Below are 17,052 nucleotides of genomic sequence, written 5' to 3'. Positions count from 1 at the left end.
TGTTACATTGTGATTAGTTTATCAACAAGACAACTTGATTAGAAAAATCAAGGAGATTTTTTTCCTGATCGCAAAACAAACAGGACATGCAGGGCGATGCAATTCGGTGCTCATCCTGATTGCAAAGCAGAGGAAATGCGTTGATCATGTTGTGCTCGGTGTGGAATTGGTGTGAATGTATCGCTTGTGGCGAAAATTGAAGGGATTAAGACTTATGTCCTTGAAACAAAGAACGTTTGGTCATAAATAGTAAGTCTATCTTCATATGATTACTTCCGTTTATCGGATTAAATGTTCACTTTGTGAGAGCTCGCTAGAGAGGCCAGATATTGATCTTTATAAAGGTCCGTTGATATTCCGCCTCAGTGTGAGTTTCATGGTCTCAATTTTCGTGTTTTGTGGCAGGGGACTTAGGCGACGGTTTGTTATTGCGTACTGGTGAAAGTGGGTGCAGAGAAACTGATGACAGCAGCTGCCTATGTCCCTGACATGTAACAGTGAATATATATACCTTCTACTAGTGCAATAATATATACATTTAAACTCTTTACATTCAACCCAGTTTAGTCCTGGTATTTTGGGTTGGGCTTACAGACAAGACCAGTGCATATTTTGTAATAGCCTTCCGCTGATGTGGATGGTTAGGGAAACTTGTCCTGATTGTTTCTGCTGTCCGTACGCTGAGGGGCAATGTCCATCACCTCTCCTGTTGTTAACACTCCGGCCTCAAGGACAAGATTCACGGAGATAATTGAAGGATCCAGCCAAATGTTCTTATGACAAACGGCAGAAAACCATTCTGGAGAATGTTGAGATCGCTCTCCCGATCTAGTCCTGAACATCTTCAGATTATATATTTCGAATATTCCTCCGCTCACTGGATGTAATGACAATGTCGTCACTGAATGCTGCCGGTTAGCTGTATTTCATTGTTCCGGCTCATTTTCATTTCAGCGTCAGCGCAGACATTTTATATGGTCCTGCAGTGAATGAAACGATGTTTCCCGCGGGAATCATTTAAGGAAAAACTCAACGGGAAGCATTGAAATTATCTGTTAGACAAAAGGCTTGTAACGGTATTTACCTCCCGACCAAATATGGTAGACGCGAATATATTTTATTTGTTTAGCCAGAGGAAATTCAGAAAACAGGCAATTTTCTCGTTCTGCAAAGTGTTTTCCTGCAGTATGTGATTGCCTCATTCCTCTCGAGTGACGTAATTCGTACATTGACTCCCGTGATGTGTCCATTGCTGTTTGTCATCTGTAGCATTGATTTGTATAAAATTGGACGTTGCAGGATTATGAAATTTCCGAGTGACGCTGATGTGTCTGGTATTTTACATTGTGAAGACATCTGCCAAACTTTTCAGTAAGATCTAGAGTGGTTGGGTCGCTGAATGGTGTTTGGAATGTATTTCAGCAATGTTAGGTGTTATATTTGAAAGTTCTCGCCTGGTTAAGACCGAGATAGTGGATAGTAGTTACACATAGTAATGAGAAGAATTCGTCAGGAGAACGCAGTATTTTGCTCAGAGTAGAGGAAAAGAGAATTAACATATACTTAATGGGTAACAAAGTCTGGTGGATGTGTGGAAAAGGGAAAGGAAATAGGTGGTTATTGGAATATTGAAGACGTATCGATGGATAAATCGGCATGATTAGAAAGATGTCGGCGAAATACAGACAGGTGGGATTACAGTAAGTGGGACCATTTTTATCCGTGTGAGCAAGTTGGCACAGGGAATATTTCAATGTTCTACCACTCACTATGTCTTCTTTATTTATGTGTTAATGTTTTTCCGCCTCCGTCTGTCCGTCTGTTTATATGTCTCGGTCTCATCCACGCAAGCTCTCACCCACTGTTCTTCCTCGATATCTGTCTACTTCTCTCGTTATCCCACGATTTCTCGAACGAAACCTCATTTTGCAACTCTCGATCGCTGTTATAATAATTGTCCAGGAGTAATTCTAAAACATGTATTCTCCCTCTGTCCTTGTCCATAAATGCATCTGTTTCAGATTCCTTCTCTCTCTCTCTCTCTCTTTCTCTCTCTCTTTCTTTCTTTCTTTCTTTCAGACTCTCCCTGTTTCTCACTATTTCTCAGTCTCTAAGATCTCCTTCACAATAAATTTAGTGCTTCAATCTCCAGCGCTCTTAATGGAAAAACATTTCCCATGAACTGCCGAGAATACTCTTGTTGGAAAGACGTTGGAGAAACAGGAGGGAACTCTGACGCTAAACGCCAAAATTGCTCAAGTCGTCTGGCTCCTGTTGCTGAGACACTATTCTGTGTATTTAAGTGTATGAATTTATGTAATAGACGTTGGCTCAGTGTGACCTTTCTCAGAGATCCACATTGAACAATACATTTTTAAATAAATATACCAATTTGCTCCAAACGAACTTTTCAATGTTCTGCACCACGTCAATCCTTTCAGAGAATCAGATAGTACTTAAGGCAATTTAATGTTTACATTATCGCACAGAGGCCCATGCACTTTGGGGTCTGCGATGGGATACGGTACAATCACTGGAGGCACATACACGAGCAATCACTTCACATGCAAGGAACAAGAATGAACTTTATTTAACCGCGCAGGAAAATAGAGCTCATATTTCCAAAATTTGCATTTCTCAGAATGAAATACCAAAGTCTGGAATAACAGCTATCTTTTGAGTTTCATTAAAATTTAAATTCCACTAGCTTAGGCACGGTGCTCACACTACATCGGGAACTGAAAACAGCAAAAATCAAAATAATTGCTGAAACTTGCGGTTTCTGGTGAATCGCTAAAATTCCTCGATGCGGAATATCAAATAAAAAATTCTAATCATATCAAGAGTTTCTACAACTCAGTACAAAATTTATAAACATTTACCTCGATATCAAGGTGGAAAATATATATTCTTGTAGATGACTAGTTTAAAAGGTACTAATATTGACAGGGTCGGAGTGTGTGATTTACAGAAGAAAGAGCATGGATAACATTGGGAGCATTGTGGTCATTTTACTTCAAATTCAGGAATGTTGACAGAGCATTTGTTGAAACCTTCGAGAATATTTTAGTTTCGGATAATTTTCCTTTACTATGTGGCCTCCGCCCTCTTGTGAGCGTTCGCTGAAACTGCACTGGTTGTTTTTTGTTTGGAACTTCTGCTTCTCTGCAACACAGCGGATCTCATTCCAAGGAGATACTTGGCAGAGTCGGAAACAATATCTCACTTTAAGAGGTGCACTTCTCTCCTTGTCCTCAATTCGCAGGCTAATTAATTGCATTTTTTGCACTTCGTTACAGAAACTGCACAAATGTGTCAGTATGGCATGAGCCACTTAAATTGACAAGGGGATAACGGCGATCTGTATTCCTGAACGGGGTTAATCCTGCAGCATGAGATTGTTGCAATGCCTTCCGTTAAATCACATATCATGGAGAAAAATTATGCAAATAGGATAATTGGGGAAGGACGAATAATTTGAAGTGGGTGACCATTACCCCCTGTACTTCTAGCATGGCGATGCAATACCCCTTTATCCCAGTCGAGTGCGACCTCATTGCTAATGAGATACTCTGGGTAGTGGGGATAATGTCAAGTCCCCAACGGAGCGCCAGATCTGGCTGGATAAAGCTGTCAGTTGACCCAGAGACAAATAATCAATTGGTGTAGTGTCCATGCACTTTAATCAGTTCCATTGATCTGGTGAGGGGATGAGAGCATTGTTGGTTTAGTGTTATTGAAGCAGTTGACAGGGGAGTTTCGCGTGATGACGTCACTCAACGGGATGACGTCACACAACGGAATGACGTGACTCAACGGGATGACGTAGTCAACGCTGGAGGAGCAGGTTGGAGGAACACCCTGAAGTGATGTTGTGACTGCGTCGGCGGATGAAAGGTAAGTAGTGGGGTTTGTAGTTGCTTGCGGTTGGCGGTGGGTAGGTCGTCGGTCGCGGCGCTCGGACTCCGGCGGTCGTCAGCGATGGACGCTAGGGTGAGTACCTGGTTGGCCGCAGGGGTGGCTGTGGCGGCGGCAGGAGCAGCGGTAGCGTCGGCCCCGGGGTGTCTGTGGCGGCGGTAGCAGCACCGGTAGCGTCGACCCCGGGGGTGTCTGTGGCGGCGGCAGCAGCAGCGGTAGCAGCAGCGGTAGCGTCGGCCCCGGGCGTGTCTGTGGCGGCGGCAGCAGCAGCGGTAGCCACAGTCGGGACCGAGGCCGGGTCGAGTGTTCCGCACGGGGGCGAGAGGCGGGCCAACACCATGGTTGCCAGGGTGGGCTGCCCCTTCTGGGTTCGGCGTCTCCGTGACGTCAGGCGTTGCCGTGCAGGGGTGCCCTCGCTCTCATTGGACGAGAGCTCTGGGGAAGAAGAGTTTGAATGGGATAGTGGCGATTGGGCTTCACACGAGCCACTGTGTTTGCTGGCGGCCATTTTAGACCTAAAGACTGCAGCAAAGTGGCCCTTTTTAAGGCTCTTCTGGAACCTGGCTTTTCTTGCTGGGCACTGGGACCTGCTGTGCTTGTCCCTGCCGCAGAAATTACATTTTGGGTTCGCACGGGGCAGAATAGCAGCAGCCGACAGGCCGTCAGTATATCGGGGGGTGGTAGGGTAGAAGGGCACTCTACTCATCAGAACGAGAGGTCCAGTCCCTAAAGAGCTCGGTGGACTTTAAGGCTGCATCCTCCATTGTGATTGCAATCCGGGCCACGTCCTCTAGTTTTTCTACCCCTTGCTCGAGCAAGCACAGCCTCACTTCATTCGATCGGAGCCCGGCCACCTAGGCATCCCGGACGAGATCGTTTGCGATCTCGGCAGCAGTTTTATCCACACAGTTACAGTCCTTGCCCAACACTTTTAATACTTGTAAATATGCCCTGCTGAACTCGCCGGGCTGTTGCTTACTCGAAGAAAGCACGAGCCGGGCATGAACTCTGTTCACTGGTTGATTATACAGTTCTTTCAGTACCTTTATTGCTGCGGTGTAAGTGGTCTCATCCTGGATGTTCTTGTAGACTCTCAAGGACACCATAGACAGCAATGCTGTTAGACGCTGGTTATCCTCCTCCACCTCTATGAATCTCAGGAAGTTTTCAAAGTTCGGCAGCCAGACGTTAAAGGTTTTGAAGGCTGTAGCAGACTGTGGGTCGATATCAAGTTTTTCTGGCCGAGTTAAATGCTCCATCCCTTTCAAAATAAATAATTTTTGCTAAAAAAAATTGTAAAGCTCGTTGAAAGAATCAAAGACGATCTAAACCAAGGCTTTTATTAGCAAAAGACAGGAGCTCTTCACAGGTGGCCGACCAGTCCGGAATGATCCGACCTGGCTAGGGACAAAATGCTTTAAGGCCCAGACAATAGGTGTGGCTTAGCTCTCAGCCAATTGCTGTAAGCACAGTCTCGATAGAGTAACTATATACATTATATACATTGGTGAGAGATCTGTACTATCACACCCCCACATTGTGCCAATCTTTTAAGGTGGCATGCAGTACATGCTGAGACATTATATGGCATGGGTACTATATATTGTACTGGTGTTATATTTGAAAAGTAATAACAGTTCTGTCGAGACATTGTCTTTGTGGTAAAGTTTGCCCACTTAAATCAATGGTTGATACGTGCGTGCGACCATGGCAATGAGTAAGAGACGATGCTCCTTGCCTCCCGGATTATTTCTTTCGATTTCTGTGGCATAATACCAGGCCATGTCTGCCAAATTGATGGTTTCCAAATCTGCACATGTGTGGGGAGGTATGTTTTCATTGTGGGGTGTGTCATTGGTTGTCCCCAAACGACATTTGCCCCAACTAGCATGAGAAGGACTGACTTTGACAGGTTCATCGATGGCTCTGAAACCTCAGTTACGACTTTAATCGAACCCTTGCAGGGAGGTATCACTTGTCAGATCCTCCTGTTCTTCCTCTGTCGTCCCTTCTTCTGTCTCACTTAATTCAGGCTCAGTGTCAGGTTGCACTCGTGATTGAGATGGCACCATGTAGCTCCACCAAGTACTTGGCCAGCAGTAGGTGATGCCTTGATTACCGTGAATGGCCCTTCCCTTCTCGGCTCATTCAACTTCCTGCGGAAATCCCGTACATAAACCTGACCTCCATAATAATAGGTACTTCCTCCTGGTCAGTCTCAGCACCTTTTGTTTTTCCTGTGTATGGATAGACTTATGTATCATAATTAGCTGTTGCATGTACTGTTTGAGTTACATGTCCAGCAGTTCCAAACTTGGCCCTTTATACGAGGCCATCCATTTCGGCCTATCAGTAAGCATTTCTTGTGGTATCATATGTGTCATACGATTATTCAGCATTCGTTAACTCATCAATGCCAGCGGCCTAGTGCTCACACAGTTCTTGTTCCATTTAGCTGTCAGAGTCCCATTAATTCTTTCCACCATACACCGTGATACACACTTCCAAACCTCTGATTTATTCTCAGAGTTTGTAATACCAGTTTAACTACTTTTTGGAGGCGGTGTCCGATCTGATCTCTGTAGGTTTAACAAATCTTGGAATTACTTCATTTGTCAAAAATGTCACTATCATTCCTGCATTACGATTGTGTTCTCCTTTGTGGGTTCTAGATCCAGGCTTACCTGAAATGCAATAACAGCTAACTCACATGGGGAAACTTTCCTGTCTGCATTGCCGCAGCCTGAAATCCCTTTGTTATCATGTCATTTCCTTTCTTATGTGGTTGGCATTTAATGACGGCCAGTACTCGAGATTCGTTAATGCTTTAATCAAATCTGAAATTTTTTGATACTGCTGTATGTGGTCTCCGTTACTCTTCTTGAACCCGCACTGTCCCAAACAACAAACACGATAACCAATGGACAAGTGCTTAATCTGTGTAAATATCAAACTTTAGCAGCCACTACGATAGAGCTACTGAAAAGTAATACAAAAAAAACCACACGCCAGTCTCGTCAACTGAAGACTGGTTTATTCATGGTTCACAGGCTTCTTTTATATACTGCATATCCCGGGCTCCGTGGGACAAGGCGAGAACTCACGATGAGATTGCGCCTGATCCATGGGATCGGCAGGTTGAAATTTAACCTTGTTAAGTGCCCCGCGCCTTCCGGCGGGAAACTCAATAGCTCAACCTGCCCCTCCTCAGCATTCGGAATCTCTCACATGCGGATCATTAGGGGAGTATGCAGTGTCCGTATTATGGTTCTGCTGTTCGCGTTGCCGCCCTGTGCACCCGCAAAGCCCTCTACACGGCCGCCACAAACATTTCCACCTTCCATCATTTCTCATGCTGCTGTCCGAGATTTAGTTTCTGCAAATTTCGTTGAGCAAGCTTGCAGGAAAGCTCCTAATTTGATTACATTAAAGTCCGACTGATCCTGTTCTACCACTGCAAACCCGGCATTCATTTCCACTGTGATCCCTATAACAAGAGCCGACGATAAACAAGACATTCTTGTCTTCATCATCCAGGGGTTGAGACTGTAACTCCTCTCTTAATTTAGCAAATACCATTGTTCTCCAACACAATCGTGGGGTTCTCCCTCATAAGCAAACGGGAAATTATCAGCATTGCTACTCCTGCTGCATAGTTATATCTGGAAATGTCAATAAATTTGAAATTCTGCTATCCTGGCTGGTGTCAGCACACACTTTCCCTTGTCCACCAGCTCTGTTTTCTTATGGTTTGTGTACAGGATCAAGGGATGTCCACGGCCACAGATGCTTTTTTCATACACATCGTGTAATGTAACTAGTGCCTGGTAGCAGGGCGGGTATACCTAAGCCACCTCATCCAATTTTGTACTGTAGTATGCTATTTGCTGTTTTGCTTTCCTTATCCACATTTCCTGCATTAGCACTGCGGCAGCACAGCCTTCCTGCCTGTTGAATATATGTAGATGAAAATTCTTCTCGGAAATAGGAAAGGCTAGGACTGGAGATAACTGTAATTCATGCTTAATGGTGTTAAAGCTGTTTCTTCCTCCTCATTCCTTTGTAAAAGATTTATCATGCCTGTGTGTCCTGTTTCCTTCATTATTTCATCACAATTTCAGCATATTCTCCAATCCAATATAAATTGTAACCTGGTATCCCGAAATAATGTCATCATGTGACCTAATATCAGGTGTGATTGAGGTACATGCTATTGCAATAGTAAAGACGAAGAGACGGAATGTTGTCGGGATTAGAAAGATGTCGGCGAAATATAGGCATGTGGAATCACTTTGAGTGGGGCATTTTTATCCGAGTGGGCAAGTTCTATGGTTCTGTATGTCTTCTTCATTTATGTGCATTCAATGTTTTTCAGCGACTGTTGTCCATCTATCTCTATGTCTCTGTCTCTCCCGCTTACGCTCTCACTCACTGTTTGTCCAAGATATCTGTTTGCCCTTGAATCTGTATGCTTCTCTCGTTATCCCATGATTTCGTAAACGAATCATGTCCCAACTTTCGCTCGATGTTATCAAAATCCATTAGTAATTCTACAATAGTTATTCTCACTCTTTGTCTCATGTACATCCGCTTCTCTCTCTCAATCCATAATAGTAATTCTCCAACATGTATTCTCTCTCATTGTCTAATGTACATCCGCTTCCCTCTCTCTTTATCTCACACACAACACACACACACACACACACACACACACACACACACACACACACACACACACACACACACACACACACACACACACACACACACACACACACACACACATTTGGGCACACATAAAACTTTTTCACCGGTCCAGTTTGAACAAGACATTTTTTGTAAATAGTTATCCAAACTTCGAAATGTTCTGCACAACGACAATTGTCTCAGAGGCTAATGATAATGCCAAGGTATTTGTCAGAGACATCAGCCCAGAAAAAGGCCCTACCACACATCCAATCAGTACTAACAATTGAGAGCATATTTGCACTAACTACACTTATAATTTGTCTTTACTTCCTTTGCCTCTCCCGCTTTTCAACAGTTTTATACGCACTTAAGGCAATTTACTTGTTCAAATTATCCTGAATAGACCCATATATTTTGTGTTTTGGGATGAAATCCGGTGCAACCAGTGGAGGCAAAAATGTGCTTATGGAACTATTTACAAACTCTTCAGGTGAAAAGACCTGGAAGATGCCGATTAACTTTCTTTAACAAAGCAGGAAATTTATCTCGATCAGGACTCCCACATTTTCCAAAACTGCACTTCAGAGAATGAAACGCTGAAAAACTGAAAGGCTATCATCTGTGTCCCATCAAACTTCTACTTCCGCTAGTCTACTGGCGATCACCAAAAGGTGCGATTCTCACATTTAATTGGAAATTGAGAAAAGCAACAAGCGGAATAATCGCTTAACCATCCTCTCCATTAACTTCCAAGATGCAGAGAATCAAATAAAATATTCTAATCATATCAAGAGCTACTATAAGTCAGTACAAACGATTTCAAACACCTATATAATGGCTGAAGAGATATATTCTTGTAATTTAAATCTACTCTTTGCTCTTTTGCTCCACTGACGCACTGTGGTCAAGAGATATGGCAGATGTGACCAGCAAAACAACGTGTTTATATTACACGTTATGCATTAATTCAATAATCCGCCGTTTATTATTAAACAGACATTTCAATAATTGGACCTATAATTCTTTTCTTATACTGGCACGTTTGAGGTGGATATTTGTCTCTCCATATGCCATGTTCCACTGCAAACGCATTCTTTAATCTTTTGATGGAAGTTTTCCGACCAGACCCGTTTATCTTTTTAGACCCCCTTATCATTTACTTTGGCTTTTATTTTCCGGTTTATTCCAGTCAATGTTATGGGTTTTACTTTAGATTGTTTTTTACGCATGTAGTTGCCACCTTTCACATTATGTTCACGTGCTCTGGTCGCATTACTTTACATATAGCACCTCTTTTGCTTGGTAAATATGCCGAATAGATTAGATATGTCCAATATATTTGCACGGACCTTTTTCGCGCTTCATATAATGTTAATAGTATAACCATCGGGCACACAAAACTCAAAACGGTCAACCAGTTTACCTATCTCGGCTGCACCATTTCATCAGATGCAAGGATCGACAATGAGATAGACAACAGACTCGCCAAGGCAAATAGTGCCTTTGGAAGACTACACAAAAGAGTCTGGAAAAACAACCAACTGAAAAACCTCACAAAGATAAGCGTATACAGAGCCGTTGTCATACCCACACTCCTGTTCGGCTCCGAATCATGGGTCCTCTACCGGCATCACCTACGGCTCCTAGAACGCTTCCACCAGCGTTGTCTCCACTCCATCCTCAACATCCATTGGAGCGCTTTCATCCCTAACGTCGAAGTACTCGAGATGGCAGAGGTCGACAGCATCGAGTCCACGCTGCTGAAGTTCCAGCTGCGCTGGATGGGTCACGTCTCCAGAATGGAGGACCATTGCCTTCCCAAGATCGTGTTATATGGCGAGCTCTCCACTGGCCACCGTGACAGAGGTGCACCAAAGAAAAGGTACAAAGACTGCCTAAAGAAATCTCTTGGTGCCTGCCACATTGACCACCGCCAGTGGGCTGATATCGCCTCAAACTGTGCATCTTGACGCCTCACAGTTTGGCGGGCAGCAACCTCCTTTGAAGAAGACCACAGAGCCCACCTCACTGACAAAAGGCAAAGGAGGAAAAGCCCAACACCCAACCCCAACCAACCAATTTTCCCCTGAAGCCACTGCAACCGTGTCTGCCTGTCCCGCATCGGACTTGTCAGCCACAAACGAGCCTGCAGCTGACGTGGACTTTTACCCCCTCCATAAATCTTCGTCCGCGAAGCCAAGGCAAAGAAAGAAAGGCTGACACGTTAATATTTTAAGCGTACAAATGAATGGCATAATTGACTTTTTAATGATGTGCTCATTCCCTTGATACTTGACAGCTTCACTGTTCTGATTTGATCACTGTGCATTCGAGAATATAGCCCATAAAAGAGCATGGAACAGGAAGCCAAATTAAATTAAATACCTTTTCCCAATATACGCTACTTGTGCTGCAGGTTAACTTTTTGATTCAAAGATTCTAAAGCATCTATCGCAATTAACCTTATCCTTATAATATTAGCGCAGATTCATTTCAAATCTAAATACCACATATTCAAATAGAGTTCAAGCATTATTCCAGAGACATTTTTATTTACATTGTCCTCCTGCCACTCAATTGGCTGATAACCGGAATAAACACAGAAAATTACTATGCTGTTTTTGTTACCATTTCTGCTGATATTTTCTGAAATACTGATAAATGAAGGAACACGATGTACTGTAGCCGGTACAATAATTAAACAGACATGGTGTGTAGCGTGTCACATTTTTTTTTGCGTATGTGAACAGTGTGCAATTGAACAAATAAATGATGCAGTCTATGGAGATTATTGATTTAAAACACAGCTGGCCACCAGATAAGAGGCCCATTCAATAAGATGACCAGTGAAGTTCAGTGGTGTATTCCTGTTTTCAATCTCATTTATCATCTTTCGGATGGTCGGGAGAAGGAAGAGTGTGACTGGTTTTGAAGGGTTTTTACAGATCTTGACATCTTCCCCGAAGCAACGATAGGTGCTGACGTGGTCAATTGTGGAGACAGGGAGAGGTAGCATAGCGGAAACAGAAACAGCAGAAATGCGCTTCATGATTTAGTTAACTTAGATAAATAGTTCTCCTCCGATTGAAGGTGCAATGGCTATTTCCACCAAATTAAATGAGCACCGAAGTCTAATAGGAGGGTCAATGAGAAGCATTTGCCAAACCCTGTTGAAACGCCCCATTCCGTTCTATATGTATGCCTAAAGTGTTTAAAACTGTGCCATAAAATATCAGAATGTAGTGGTGATTCATATTCACCCGCTTCCAGTACTATTTCAGCCAACCTCTCGTCACCAGTATTTGCGGTCCATTGCACATCAAGGACAGGTTGCAGTTCTCGTACATTCTATAGAGAGGTTAAGAAAATATAAGAATATTAAGTTAAAAATAAGTGAAGTCAATATCTAAATTTGAAAGGCTAATAAGTTCCAAAAAAACAGTGCAAGCACAGTAGAATTGTTTTATAAAATGTGGGGTCGTATTTTACCAATATTGTAATGGCTTAAATTTAAAGGTAAACGTTTTCTAACAATCGCAACCAGAGAATAACCTGGAATAAGAAAAGGAGGAGGCGAATAGAGAGTTCCCTCTCATTTTTCAAAGGTACGCCTCTGATCTGGAATTGACTTGTCTAGTAACTGTGGGCGCAGAATTAGAAGAAATTGCGGCGCTGCCTGAGTCGCTATTTTAGCAGGCTGACGCTGGTACGGATCCGCGGGGATCCGCCCTCCCACGTGCTTTCCCAGCGGCCAGTCGTATCTAAACGTCTCCATAAAGGCTTAAATCGGCCTCATCATCGAGTCGGAGTTTTGTCTCTGGGCGCGGGCTGCCTATGGTTTGATCTAAACCAGAGACTTGAGCTGATTCAGAGGCTGCGTGTTTGCTGGAGGTAGTTCGTCTCCCTGGAAGAGGTAATGTTCGCATCGCACTTACTATAAAACGAGGAGGAATTTCTGTTTCCAGTCACTTTTGATGACTTGGGAAGTGTGCCCTCCGATGGGCGATGCAGATAAAAATTGGTAAAGAAGACTGACTGCATATGATGGAAAGCTGGAGCCACACAAAATGCAGGAGGGACTCAATGGGTCAGGCCGTATTCGTGAAAAGCAGACCTGACGAACTGGCGTTCCCTTGTTGTGTAATTTGCTATTCCCCACCGACAAAACTGATGATAAAACTGAATGTCAGCCCTCAACCAATTTGATTCCTCTCCTGCTCGTACATGTTCCTTTCTTTTATACATTTAACAGGCCCACCATCCATGTCTCAAATCTCAAATTGTCCTCCTCTCTAAATCTCTCCCGTCTAGTCTCTCCCACCCTTTCTCTTTCACTGTCCATCTACCTATCCATCAACCAATCTATTTATCTGTTCCTTTCGCTTTCTCTGTGTGTGTCTCTGTCTCAAGTGTTTGCATGTGTATACGTGGGACTGTCTGTAATGTATATCACTGTCTTGCTATCCCTGTATCGCAACTCCTCGGGATTTCTCAACAGGTACAATGTCCGTTTAATCCTAAAATACCTCTTACATTGTGCATCTATTATTGGGTATAGATTGTGAGTCTGAAATCAAAATGAATCTTCTGATTATGCAAGCAATTGAATATAAAAATACGATGAAATTCCATGCTCATCCATGTAGAAACATCGGAAAATTGTTCTGAATCTGATCACTACACTTTTGAAGAGGAAGTGACCCCTGTGGTGAGAGCTCGCTGGAAACACCTGGTGTTCGTCTATGTTCAGTTCTCATTCTGCTGCGCCGCCGTGTGTGTATCATGGTCCACAGAAACACTTCGACATCAAACAAAATTATCACGGATGTAGAGGAACGAATAAACCGATTTAATGATAACCAGCTGAATACCTGTCTAAAGAATCGGGTGATCGATTCAGTACTGAATATCAGTTTTAATATTTTATTTAAAATTATATATATATATATATATATTATATATATATATATATATATATATATATATATATATATATATATATATATATATATAAAGAATTATATATTGTATACAAAGAAGGAAAATATATAATGTAGTATAATGGATTGTCCAGTGCGCCACCTCTCAACACATTGGAACTCAACAGATTTTGTACGATCATTTTCATTTTAGGGAAGAACGTTAACGCAGGTATGAAGAGCGTGGAAGGAAATTTCTGCATACATTTGCCCTATATTTCTATATACGGGGTCCGAATCCACAAAAGAATATGTGATATTTATTTTCATATTCTATGTAATTTTCTCTCTAAAGGAATACAGCTTTGAATTTCTGCATTCCATCTTCCAATATGTACTTCTGAGTTCGATTTCCAAATCACTTACTACTGCTACTGCTACTGCTATTTTAACAAATTTCGCTTGATATATTGACAATTTTAGTTTGTATCTTGTTCCTTCTTTCTTTCCCAATAGAAATTCAGTACTGAATATCTTCTTGTAGATATTTTGACTATACTTGGCTTCACCCGATGTGTCAAATGACAGTGTTGTCACTGACTACTGACGGGTAACTCCAGTTCACACTTACAGTAGTTATTTTTCTAGCATAAGCTTAAACGAATCTGGAACATCGAACCAATATAAACAGCAGACTAGTTTCACTATGTTTATGCCGCAGACCGATGAATTAGTAGAAATTCGGGTCTCCGGCAGTTTGCTTTCTTCAAGTCTCATTAAGGGGAATTACCTGGATGCATGGGTGTATACTCTCTTCAACTGCAATTAATGGGGTTGCCGAGATGCATGGGGGTCGTTCTCTCTCTCTCTCTCTCTCTCTCTCTCTCTCTTTCTCGCTCTGTCTTTCTCTCTCTCTCACTCACTGACGCTCACTTTCCCTTCTTAGTATATATCTCTTTGATATTACAGAATCCTTGACGACATAAAATTTGTTTCGAGTTCTGCACCGCCTTTCTGCTTCCTGCTTTCAATGTACTGTTCTGCGATTCCATATGAAGCAGGTCTTCAAAAATTAAAATGATTTCTGCTTTTCAAAAGTTATCATTGAAATCTTGGATCTATACACTGATTTGCAAGGTGATGTAATATTTATGGGATGCATTTGGAGTCGGGGCGGCAGCGTTGACTAGCGGTTAGCACCACGCTGTTACAGCACCAGCCATCAGGAACGGGTTCGAATCCCGATCTGTCTGTAGGAGTTGGTACCTTTCCCCTATCTACATGGATTTGTCACAACAGGCCTTGTTCCCTCCCAACCTTTGAAAGTCCTGGAGGTTGTTGGTAAATGGATGTAATTTGGCGACATACGCATTTGGGCTACAATGCCCTGTTATTGCGCTGTTTGCCTAAAATTATTTTTTTTAATTGATATTTTAAAATTTACTTGATTGCAATATTGGACAAAAAGAATTAGCGACATGTCGCTTGTCGAACTGTGCAGTTAAACTGTGATTTACGAGGATTTACCCTTCGGACAACTGCACAGAATTCTGTTTGGTTGGAATTGGACGATGAATTTATTGAGGAATAGGAAGTTAAAATTGTGGAGATGCAAGGGCTGTTGCGACAAATCGGTTTTAAAATAAAGTGCGCAAATTTCGCTGTGACCTGTGGTCCCCATATTACCCTGACCTGAATCATGCAACAAACGGCATATACTTGCCCCACGCTATCGTTACGCCTCTTTATTCCGGCCGTCTCACCTCTCCATTCGGCGAGTTGATGCAGGATCTTGACACAAGATGATGAACATACTCCATAAGAATAATCAGTCCTTCAGAGTTGTACCAGGACATATTTCACTTTGTGTCAGCATCCACCCCTGCTTTGTTCGAGGAGATAACGGCTCCGTCTGGTGACAGCGAGGGATCACAACTGGGAAGGGTCATTGAACGATTGAGCTAATTCTCTGTCGCTGAGTCGTAGTCAAAGACAAGGACGCCCGATATTTTTAAAAGAACCTGCCGATTTCTTTTCTGATAAACAGCATAAAATCGGTTTCAGAAATCTGACGACTTGCATTCTAGCCCAGTGCTTAATATTTTCAGTACGTATCGTGGCGCATGTCCAGGATGCAAGATGTACCAGACGGATATATCAGCACGGTATGGAGCCGTGTAATTCCAGCTGAGCGTTACAGTTCGTCCTTCTTCCTCCGATGCCTCAGATTGATACTCGGAGATAGAATAATCACCAAAGACGCCTGCAACAAAGCAGAAAACTCTCTCTCGCTCGCTTTCTGTGATTCTATGTGCCTGTTTGTGCATATGTGTGTATGTGTGCTTGCGTGTTCGTGTGCGTGTGCGTGTGCATGTGCATGTGTGTGCGTGTACGTGTGTGTGTGTGTGTGTGTGTGTCTGTGTGTTTGTATGTGTGTGTGTGTGTTTCTCTTTATGTCTGTCTGTGTGTTTACGTTCGTGTGTGGATATGTGTACAATGTATGTCACTGTCTCGCATCTCTACATCACACCTCCTCCGTACTTCACAACAGCTACATTGTCCATTGTACTCCAAAATATATCTTGCATTGTGAGTCAATCATCGATTATAGAATACGATTCGGTAAATCAAAAAGTATCTTCTCCTGAACGTGAAACCAATTGGACATGAAAAAATTATGAACTTACATGCTCGTCCAGGTATAAACAGCGGAAACTTGTTCTGCGTCTGATTACATCACTTCACTTCAGCCGAGGATGTGTTACTTTTGGTGAAAGCTTACTACAACTACTAGGTATTGGTCCTGTGTTCGGGTCCGCTGCTTCTCCGTCGTCGAGTGTGTCTCATGGCACATGCAAACGCTTCGGTTTCTAACACAAGGATTACAGAGAAATCTAAAAGTATTGCGATATCACAATAGCTGAATCCCTGGCTAGAGAATCGAGATCGCTCTTTGGATCCATTACTCAATATCTGAAGAAGATACTTCGATTATGCTTCAGTTCACCAAATTTACCAAATAACAGTGTCGTCACAGCAATTCCCTCTTACAGATCGTTGTTCTTCTCGCGAAAGCTTAAACTATTGTGAAACATTGAATTATCAACCTACAACAGTGCAGCAAAGCGCAGAAATTTCCATATCTTGAAGTAAAACAAAACTAAAGTTCACACATGAACCAAGAAAGGAGAAACTTAGCGGGGAATCCATGAAATTATCATGGAGGGCCATAGTCTCAGCACGGTTTTTACGCCGGACCTAACAGAATGGCCCTGAATATATGTAACATGTTCAAGTCCCTGATAATATATGACTGTGGAAGTGGTGTTTCCCCAGTACATAATTGCTAATCACTCACAGGTGACGAAATTTGTCCATTGGCTTTTGTGCAGGGACCATTGCTGTTTCTCAACTATATTAATCATTTAAATGAAAATGTACATGGGTCTCGTATTTAATATTGTGACGACGTTTGCCAAAGTTTGCTGCAAAAAAATTGAACGATTGGTCTGGTACGTAGTTGCAT

At 42.6% G+C, this 17,052-nt stretch overlaps 1 long non-coding RNA gene across 1 annotated transcript in view; it reads left to right on the top strand.

Moving 5' to 3' along the window:
- Positions 1 to 3,824: 3,824 nt before the first annotated feature.
- The window catches only part of LOC138762895 (uncharacterized), a 61,838-nt gene continuing 48,610 nt past the window's right edge, over positions 3,825 to 17,052 (top strand). Inside the window, exon 1 of the long non-coding RNA XR_011357227.1 lies at positions 3,825 to 3,897. This is a non-coding gene — a long non-coding RNA (uncharacterized lncRNA). The remainder of the gene's footprint in view (positions 3,898 to 17,052) is intronic.

The sequence above is a fragment of the Narcine bancroftii genome, chromosome 5, assembly GCF_036971445.1.
Source record: "Narcine bancroftii isolate sNarBan1 chromosome 5, sNarBan1.hap1, whole genome shotgun sequence".
Lineage (NCBI taxonomy): Eukaryota > Metazoa > Chordata > Chondrichthyes > Torpediniformes > Narcinidae > Narcine > Narcine bancroftii.
The sequence above is the reverse complement of the archived record's forward strand: the minus strand, read 5'-3'. Positions and strand labels throughout refer to the sequence as shown.